This window comes from Borostomias antarcticus (assembly GCF_949987555.1).
Source record: "Borostomias antarcticus genome assembly, contig: scaffold_643, whole genome shotgun sequence".
NCBI classification, from domain to species: Eukaryota; Metazoa; Chordata; class Actinopteri; order Stomiiformes; family Stomiidae; genus Borostomias; species Borostomias antarcticus.
The window spans coordinates 5,001-15,000 of record NW_028176192.1 but is presented as its reverse complement, the minus strand read 5'-3'; the positions used below and the strand labels follow the sequence as shown (position 1 = coordinate 15,000).

At 48.6% G+C, this 10,000-nt stretch overlaps 1 pseudogene across 1 annotated transcript in view; it reads right to left on the bottom strand.

Moving 5' to 3' along the window:
* Positions 1–10,000, bottom strand: part of LOC311328704 (target of rapamycin complex 2 subunit MAPKAP1-like) — a 13,583-nt pseudogene that overhangs the window by 3,041 nt on the left and 542 nt on the right. The window lies entirely within an intron of this gene.

Below are 10,000 nucleotides of genomic sequence, written 5' to 3'. Positions count from 1 at the left end.
GACAGACAGACGGTCTAGACAGACAGACAGACAGACAGACCTGACAAACAGACAGACAGACGGTTTAGACAGACAGACAGACAGACTGACAGACAGACAGACAGACAGACAGTCCTGACAGACAGACAGACAGACAGACAGACAGACAGACAGACAGTCCTGACAGACAGACAGACAGACAGACAGTCCTGACAGACAGACAGACAGACAGACAGACAGACAGACAGAGGGAAAACAGAGTGGTCATCCTCCATTAGCTCCAACCTAATACATCCATGGCTCCCAACACACAATATGCTCTTTGGCTACCGCTGCTACACTCATCAAGACCAAGGGCACCGAGGTCACCCCTCCCTCCCTCCTCCCTCCCTCCCTCCCTCCTCCACTCCACTCTCAACCCCGGCCTGTCCCATACACACTCTTTAGTCGCGGGCCAAACAAAAGGCCGCATTCAGACTCTCATCCCTCCCCCCCCCCCCCCGCCCCAAACCTCTTTTCATCTCCGTCTCCCGGCATGTCAAGGTCGCCGTGCCGCGCCGAATTTAGACGGCTGAAACCGGGAGCCCAATTAGATTCTCAACCGTTTCCCCTTTCTCTACCGCGACTCCTGATTCTTCTCCATAATGGAGGAGGAGCCATGTTTTGGGTGAGCTCTTTGCGGGCCGGGAGAGATGGCCAGATGCAATTATATATCTGGAAGGGACCAACAATGAAATAAAATAACTGTGCAGCAGACGGTAACATAAAAACGGTCCTGGGGCGGGCTGGAGGAAGGGAATTGGAGTCGGCTGGTTTTCTAATACGGTAAATGGCGGACTTGCTCCTCGTCCGTGGGGGCTGTGGACCATGTACCAGAGCAGGGGTCGACCCTAACCCTAACCCTAACAAGAGCAGGGGTTAACCCTAACCCTGACCCTGACCAGAGAAGGGGAGGGTAGCAAAGGTGCTCCAACGTCCATCCAGTTAAGAGGCCTTTATTATGAGTGCAAACCAACAAAGGTCGTTAAAAAAGGTAAAATGCTGAAAAGGTTATTTTAAGGGTGCAACACAATGAGGAAGTCTCACAGCGACACAAAGGTATGTATATAAAACATATATATAAACCTGTATATAAACCCTGTATATAATATAAATATAATATTCTTCTAATTCTATACTATGCTTAGGCTGTGTAAGAACTCTACACGGCAAGGTAGTCGGTATTTCACATTGTTTGCGAGGCCAAAAATGCACTTAGCCGGTGATAGCTCGAGTACCTTATCCTCTGCCTCAATTTATGATATGTAGAAGACGTGATGATCTCATTGGTTTAAAAAAAAACACACAAAAAAACAACCATGAACCAGAGGTCTTTTTAAAGCAGTAGCAGTGACATAGAGAGATTGAATTAACGAGTGAACCGGTGACTTAGACCAGGCATATTGCATTATATCTACAGGTATAATTGAATCCGACTTGTCCTTCTGAATCAATACGCTACGTCTGAACGGCCGCACGGGGGGGAGGGGGGGCGGGCGTCTCGGGAAGCGCGGTGTGCACGGCTACACTGCGGCGTTCTCGTATTATGTAAGGTGGCCCTGAAAATCCATCCGCGGAAGACCGTGTGTGTGTGTGTGTGTGTGTGAAATGCATGCCTCGCTCTCTTTCTTCCTTTGCCACAAAGGGAAAAAAAAGGGGGGGAAGAAAAAATCTATATAAAAGAGAAGCCAGTCAAAGTAGGGCAAAGACTTTGGGCAATATTTACCCTTTCGCAAATACCACGGGTCTCCAAAATGTCACGGCCGCCTCGGCGAGCTAGCAATCTCCACGAGGTGGAAGAGAACAGGCCTCGGAGCCCCCCGAGGGGAATCCTCCTCCTCGAAAGGTAGACAAACACGCGAGGAATACCGGTAGACAAATAGAGGAGGAATAAAGGTAGAATACTGTGCGCTAGAACGAGACCTCGTCACGTGATGGTGGGAGGAACGCGGCGGCGTGATCTCCGGATCTCAAATGAACGGAACGGAACGGATCTCTGCGTTTTTAGAATGAAGGAACACGCCATCTGTTACTGGAAGGGCCGTGAACCTTGTGGGGTCACTGTCGAACCTTGTGGGGGGGGTTGGGATGTCACTGTCGAACCTTGTGGGGGGGGGGGGGGGGGGGTTGGGATGTCACTGTCGAACCTTGTGGGGGGGGGGGGGGATGTCACTGTCGAACCTTGTGGGGGGGGGGGGGGGGGATGTCACTGTCGAACCTTGTGGGGGGGGTTGTCACTGTCACCAGCGGAGTGGCGTGTGCACGTCAGAACGATGGCACTAGAGCCACCAGGCTGACTACAACCACATGATGAGGAGGAGACACTCACACGCGCATGTGGTTGTGTTGTGTGTGTGTGCGTGTGTGTGTGTGTGTGTGTGTGTGTGAGAGACGGATAAAGAGGGAGTGAATCTGCGCTCTCTGGAGTGTTGGTTCATTGCTTTATCAGTCAACATCTACAAAAAACACACAAAAAAAAATCCAGCAGAATGTTCCAGAAACAGAAGCCCACAGCAGATGTTGATATAACCATACAGGTTCACCAACTCAACACTCCGGACTAGCTAATGGGGGATTCTGGGACAGTGTTGGGGACTGGAAGAGCTGGGATGAGTTTCCCAGAGGCATCGTAGCGCTACGATGACGCCGTAGCTTACGATGATCGTAGCGCTACGATGCCTCTGGGAAACTCAACCCTGGTAGACACAACATATGGCGGTGTCTTCCACAAAAGTATAAGATGAGGGATAAGCAACGATGACCCGACCCAGGATGGGGGTAAGACCCTGTTCCCCTAAACGTCCCGTAGGCAGACAAATGACCCTGTCCAATCACCAGCACAGACATTAGGGTGCAGATCATGGACACAGCCGTACTTAACCGCTCGTTCTGTGCGAGCGAACGCAAAAATAAGCAATGAGAGTGTTAAAACAAGGGTGCGGCCTCGTTCCAAAACATACACTCCGAGCTCTCGCACCGACAGCCGAACAACACAAAAACAAATACATGCACTACACACAAATTATACTGAAAACTGGCAAACCGCAAACAAACACACACACAGCCCCCCCCCCCCCCCCCACACACACACACACACACCTCCTCCCCGAGCTCCAGAGCTCATTTACAGTTCAAACACATGCGGTGTCCCCAGCCCAGCCATCACCTCCTCCCCAAATGTCACCACAGTTTGCCCGATAATGTGCACAAGCCCCATTCAATACCCCTTATCTACTGGCACAGACCAAGTCGTTTTATATTCCACCCTCCTACACACACACAGACACACACACACACACACACACACACACACACACACACACCTTCCGAGACGTCATATTTCATAGCGTTTTCAAGTCTGCTCTATTCATTCCGATTCGCCCATTACACACCGCGACATAAATATTAGCGCTAATTTACGTACGGAAACAATCAGTTTCGTCTTCATGGGATATTTGTGTGTTTTCAACTTGTTTTTCCCGCTGCCCTTCTGCGCGAGATCCCCCCGATTATAAACACATTTCAAGAGGGAGAAGAGGGGTTGTCGGCGATAAGCAGTCTGCCCTTACGGAGAGAGAGGTTGTGTCACCTTGCCGAGCGCAGAGATGAATTTCATGAATAAAACGGCGGCGCGACTATATTCAAGCACGTCCCCGGCTCTTTTTACGCAGCGTTCGGATGAAATATGCTTGGGGTTGGTGTTGATTTTTCATCGTTGTTGTTCTCTTGACTGAAATCGGGAGTGTGGAGGTACAGTAGGATTGGGATTTACGTGCTCAGTCAAGGACAGTGAACATGAATTTATGCTAAGCCCTCGCTAAAGGAAAAACAAACACAAAGATGCAACGATACAAAGGATTCTGGGTAAAATGTCACTTCGGCAAGACGATAAAAGCCAAAATTGCCAATACCAGTAGTATTGCGCCAAGCTAGGCTCATTGATCCCGTTTCTAGAAGTAATTCACTGGACTCTACGACGAGGAAGGTAAGAATCGTCACTCAACCACAGCAAGATGGCGAGACCTTGAACTCTTGTGAAAAGAAAGTGAGGGAGAGATTGAAAGAGAGAAGGAGAGACAGAGAAGATTGGAAAAGAGTCTCACTCTAGTGAGTAAATAAATAATCAATACTCATCTAAATGCAAATGAGAGAGTAGCCATCTCTTGATAGTGTGTGTGTGCGTGTGTGTTGTGTGTGTGTGTGTGTGAGTGTGTGAGAGAGAGAGAGAGAGAGAGAGAGGTGGGTGGAGGTGTTTTGGGGTTATCAACTGGCCAATTTTCCACAGACACTGGGCCACAAGCTAATCACCATCACTCAAGTCTTGGCCTGCAATGGATATAGAAATAAATCCCAGCCCATCACCTGGGCTCCAGTCATGCTGGGGTGCACAGACCGCACAGACAGAACAGACAGAACAGACAACACAGACAGAACAGACGGCACAGACAGAACAGACAGAACAGACAGAACAGACAACACAGACAGCACACTCTGAACTCACAGCTTCTCCCGCTGAGATCTGATGTGTTTCTCTGTAGCTCAGACGATAACGAGCAGGGTTAGTGACATAAGAAATAGGAAGTGATGAACATGAAAGTGCCGAGGACACATCCCTGATGTACTCCCGTGGACAAACTGTAGATTCTTTTGCAGGGGTAGTGAGGGAGGCAAACTGTCTGATCCTCTGTCAATCTCTTTGATCTCCCTCTCAGATCTCAGACATCGTTGAAGTGCACTCACAAGACAGGATTTGGTGTTCCACACTAACAGAAAAAAACTAAAATCTCTTCCTGTTCATACTCCTATTCGTGTTTGGAGCTACAAAGTAGAACTAGAAATGGTGCTCGGTGAGCACAGACATCAGCCCATGAATGCGTTCCATGGCACGTCTCTGTGAACTTCCCACGTTGAGATATATCAGTTTCCATTACACCCATTGACAAAAAATGGGAGGAATTTTTCACTCCTGAGAATGTCCAAAACACGAATGGAGGTGAATGACCGGCTCCGTGATTCAGATCCGCTCCAATATTTAATGGGCTCCAAGTTGGGCCATGCTAGGGTCAACCATAACCCTAACCCTAACCCTAACCCACACTCCCATCAAGTTTCATGAAAATCAGTCTGGTAGTTTTGACATAATCCTGCTAAGAAGAACCAACAAACCAACCGATACATGCCGCCGAAAACATAACCCCTCGTCCTGCGCTGGGGGGAGGTAATGAGATATAAAACCAACTCCCGAATCATCACATTAAGGGCTGATCTCTGGTCAGCTGGGACTGCTGCTGCTCTGCTCGTCGGTTGGTGCAGGATCTTACACATACGGTAGTTGGAGATGCAGTATAGGATGGCTGGTATTCTTTAGTCAAGTCTCACAAAAACTCACTTCCCAAATACATTTCTCACAAAAACTCACCTCCCATAGTCTCACAAACATTCACCTCTCATAAAGTCTCACAAAAACTCACTTTCACTAATGAATCCTCCCATACAGTCTCACAAACACTCACTTTCACTAATCAATCCCACTGTTGTTATTTGAATTTGCATCTGATCCATCAGTTGAGTCATTATATATATATATACAGTATATACGCATTATATATATATATATATATATACGCAACCAGGAGAACAAAGCAAATCTTTTCTCACCATCTTTTCTCACGCGCGCACACACACACACACACACACACACACACACACACACACACACACACACACACACTCACGCATCGGGGAGCTATACTGTATATGGCCTTGTCTAAGGTCTTTATTGTGTCTGAGCGTAGCATTGTCTGCGCTGAGCTCACTGTTATTCCAGCGATTATCCACCATTATCGCTAATCGCAGGGACATTATATGGTCACTGTCATATTACCCATAAGGAAGAGGAATCTTGGCTGAAAAGGTTGCCAGCATACATACAGCCGGTCCCTTTCTCTCGCTGGTCCATGGTGGCAAGGCCTTCAGAAAACGGACTTCACTTTTCATTGCGCTCGCACACTCACTGTTAACCCTATTCAATTCACAGAGGACCTGGCAACCCTCCAGTCCTATTCACAGGGCACTGTCACCTGAAACGAGGGCTGAAAGTGACACATTTGACGCAATAAAGGCCAAATCTGGCAACCGAAAGTGGATAATAGCCCCACTTCGTCGTGTGCGGAGCGAGAGAGCTCCCTTTCGGCTCGGAGATGGACGTTAACTGGTGAGGTGGTTTACCTCAGGAGACTCTGAGGTATTTTTTCTCTGGGAATGTGTCCTTGGCTTCGACGCTGCAGGGGGCCTTTTCGCCATGAAAAGGGCTCCAGGTTTGTTTTCTTTCCATCCAACGAGCAATTGGGAACGCTCTGACGAATTAGATAATTTCAAACACTTGTGTGGCGAGGGTCAGAGCTAGAATGATGGCTGGGAATTAGGTGTAGGCCTACGTGTGTGTGTGTGTGTGTGTGTGTGTGTGTGTGTGTGTGTGTGTGTGTGTGTGTGTATGTGTGTGTGTGTGTACGTAACTTTGTAATCATAGCAAGACCGGGGCTTTAGAATAATATTTTCTCCCGTAGATGTGGCCATTGCGCCAATTTTAGTAAGCGTTTGGGCATGGTTTCAGTTTGATCCAAGAGCTTCTTCTGGACTCAATTCCCAGAACTATTCTCCCATTCGACTTCACACAGATCCGAGTAAAAAAAAAAAAGAAGAAATAAGTGAAAACAAGTGGGGGAAAAAAGTAAAACAAGTGAATTTTTGACTGCATGAATGGGAGGCTGGTCGTTTGTGATGTCAGTGGCACGACATCTGGTTCTCCTTATAGCCGCTGTGTTTGTCATCCTCGCTCTTTAAAAGAAGCAGGCCAGCCCAATCATCACGGCAGCGACCCTGGACCCGTCTCCGTATCCCCCGTCCGTCAGCTAATGGAAAATAAAGCTCATGTCTGAGGAGAAAAAGGAGGCGCGACCATAATAATCCCTACTGTCATCTGTCCGCAGACGGTAATATCATTTTCGTCGTTCTGTGAAGTCACCGAAGTGTTGATGTGTTTCGAAGACGTGTCAACTGGTGTTTCAAACGGGTACTGACAGTGACGTGAGGGGTTTGAGAGTGTTGACACTACGGACCCCGATTACGGTCACGCTAAACCGGTGGCGCCATCGTCAAGCGCTACGGCAGTTGGTCCACCTGAAGGCGTGTTTGCCTAGCCTAGCGTCACCAGATCCGATTGGCAGAAAATGCAAAGGGTCTGGAAAGTGCCGAGTTTATTCTAGATTCCCAAGAGGCGTTATCAACAGACGTAGATCAAAATGCCTCTGGATGCAATTCCATAAGACCTATGACCAGATGGACACCTTTGTCGAATCAAACGCGCCCCATACTGGATGAATGTGATTGGCACGGCAAATATCTGCTGGGTGGAAGTCAAAGTCAGTCTGAATGGGAGCGTGACCAGACTGATCTGCGGAGAGAAACAGCATGTGAGCTCAGGTGATCATGTAAATTAAAAACTTACTTGGTTTAGTTTAGATTTCAAAGAACACGCTGAGTGGTCGGTCAAGCTGGTTTCAAACAAAGACAATAAGTTTATTCTATGTTACGATTTGCAAATTCGGACTCGAGCACAGGAAGTGAATCCAGGCTGAGTGAGTCACTGGGGAATGAAAACGATAGTTTATAACGTGAAAAAGGAAGTGACATAGTTTCAGGATGAAGAGGACAGGGAAGTGATGTCACACAGGAAGAATTTGTAGTTTTAACAGACTGATTCTGCAGTCTCCTACAGGCCACCTGTCCAGACCTTCATTCTGGAAGACAGTAGGAAGAGAAGAATTCTCCAATCTTAACAAATCCTGTGCTGAGTCAAGGTTATCCGGATAGCCTCTAACATCTCACGTCGCAAGCCCGTCACGGAGTGGAGAACCTTGTGTTTCACATACAGTATGTCACCATTATGTGTGGGAGCGCACAACTTGGATGAGCTTATAGGAGACAACGGTTTTAAAGACATGGCTTACATTGGCCCCTCTTCCCCAAGACATCGTTCATATAATGGGCTGCTGACAGCAGTCAGGGGTGGATAGAGAGAGCGGTCGGCTGCCCGAAAATGTGTTTCAGATGTTTGGATAGATCGGGGGCGGGGAGCACTACAATTCAGACCTCAGACAAAACGCATTGGTACTGTTTGGCAACCTGTCCCCTTGGATAAACACTCGCTCGTACCAATTGCCATCGTTTTCATTTTAAGCCGATACATCAGGGGTCTCAAACCCGCGGGCCATTTGCGGCCCGCCACAGAAATATCATGTAATCCGGCCCGCAAAATAATTTCTTGTTATCGGCGCCGGCAGGCAGGCCTACAATGTGAAATTCAAGTCGCTCAAACGTGGGCCGATATTCTGTTATTGTGCGCAGCGCGCGAGGTGAACGATGCAGTCACAGGTGCAATCAATCCGCACGCGACTATGAACGGAATGCAGCTCGCCACCGAGAGGCTGTTTTCATGGTTAACTGTTAACTAACTAAAGAAGATGGCAGTCTTGTCACAAGGAAACCAAGCCCTGTAACGCCATGATAAATAAAAAATAAATCACTGGCAAAAGACAAGAAAACGTCACCAACACCCCATCAGGCTCAGACCTTGCTGAGGAGTATGACTGAACGTGTCCCCTGAAGAGGTCTATAGAATCTAACGTTGTCGGAAGGCCAGGTTGGAGAGGTCTATAGAAGCTAACGTTGTCAGAAGGCCAGGCTGAAGAGGTCTATAGAATCTAACGTTGTCGGAAGGCCAGGTTGGAGAGGTCTATAGAAGCTAACGTTGTCTGAAGGCCAGGTTGGAGAGGTCTATAGAAGCTAACGTTGCTGGAAAGCCAAGCTGAAGAGGTCTATAGAAGCTAACGTTGTCAGAAGGCCAGGTTGGAGAGGTCTATAGAAGCTAACATTGCTGGAAAGCCAAGCTGAAGAGGTCTATAGAAGCTAACGTTGTCGGAAGGCCAGGTTGGAGAGGTCTATAGAAGCTAACGTTGTCGGAAGGCCAGGTTGGAGAGGTCTATAGAAGCTAACATTGCTGGAAAGCCAAGCTGAAGAGGTCTATGGAAGCTTGGAGGGCTAACGGCTTTTTTCACCCAACACACCGTACATAGCGCCTAGTGGGCGGACGTCTCAAGCGATCACAAATGAACAGAAACGTCATTCCCATGTCCAGCCTGTGTGGGAACCGTCATCATCATCATCATCATCATCATCATGGCAGCTATCATCTAGCACCGTCTCCAGCGGTGGTGACAGGAGGTGACTGAGGATGGAGGAGGCCATTAAACCGGGGGTGCAGGGGCGCGCCGGTAATCAGGTGAGGGGCACGTCGACATTATCGTCAGCAGATAAAAGAGGCTGCTCTTTGTGGTCTTGGGGTGGGGGGTGGGGCGCGTGGGGGTCCGGTACTCTCTTCCCTCCTCCTCCATCCCTTCTTCCCTCTCTCACTCTCCCTTAGTCATTATGTTGATTTTTCTCTCTCTTCATTATGTTCTTTACGGATCATTTGTTCGGGTTCTTGTTTGTAATTCCTGTTTGTTTTTTTGTGTTATTCCCGACTGCACGGGTGCCTGGCCCCATGCTAGCAGACACGCTCTCTGAAAGGACCTTATCTCTCAGATGGGGAGGTTGTGTGTGTGCGAGTGAATGTGTTTGTGTCTGTTTTGTGTGTGTGTGTGTGTGTGTGTGTTGTGGGGGGGGACGGGGAGGGGGGGGATGACCGTTTCGCCAGCCCGGTTCATCAGAGTCCTGGTGAGCCTCGATCAGTTATGTCCGACTTTTGTATTAAAACCTCAGAGCGCTATCTGATGGGCGGGGGATCCAGGCGTGACAAATTAAACAGCGTATGGCGGCCCGCTGCTATCGGAGATCACACCCTGATGGCTTCTCCCCCGTCCCCCGGGCCCGGCGGCCGGAGCTGGGGGGAGGGGCTTTGTGAAATCTCACACACACACACACA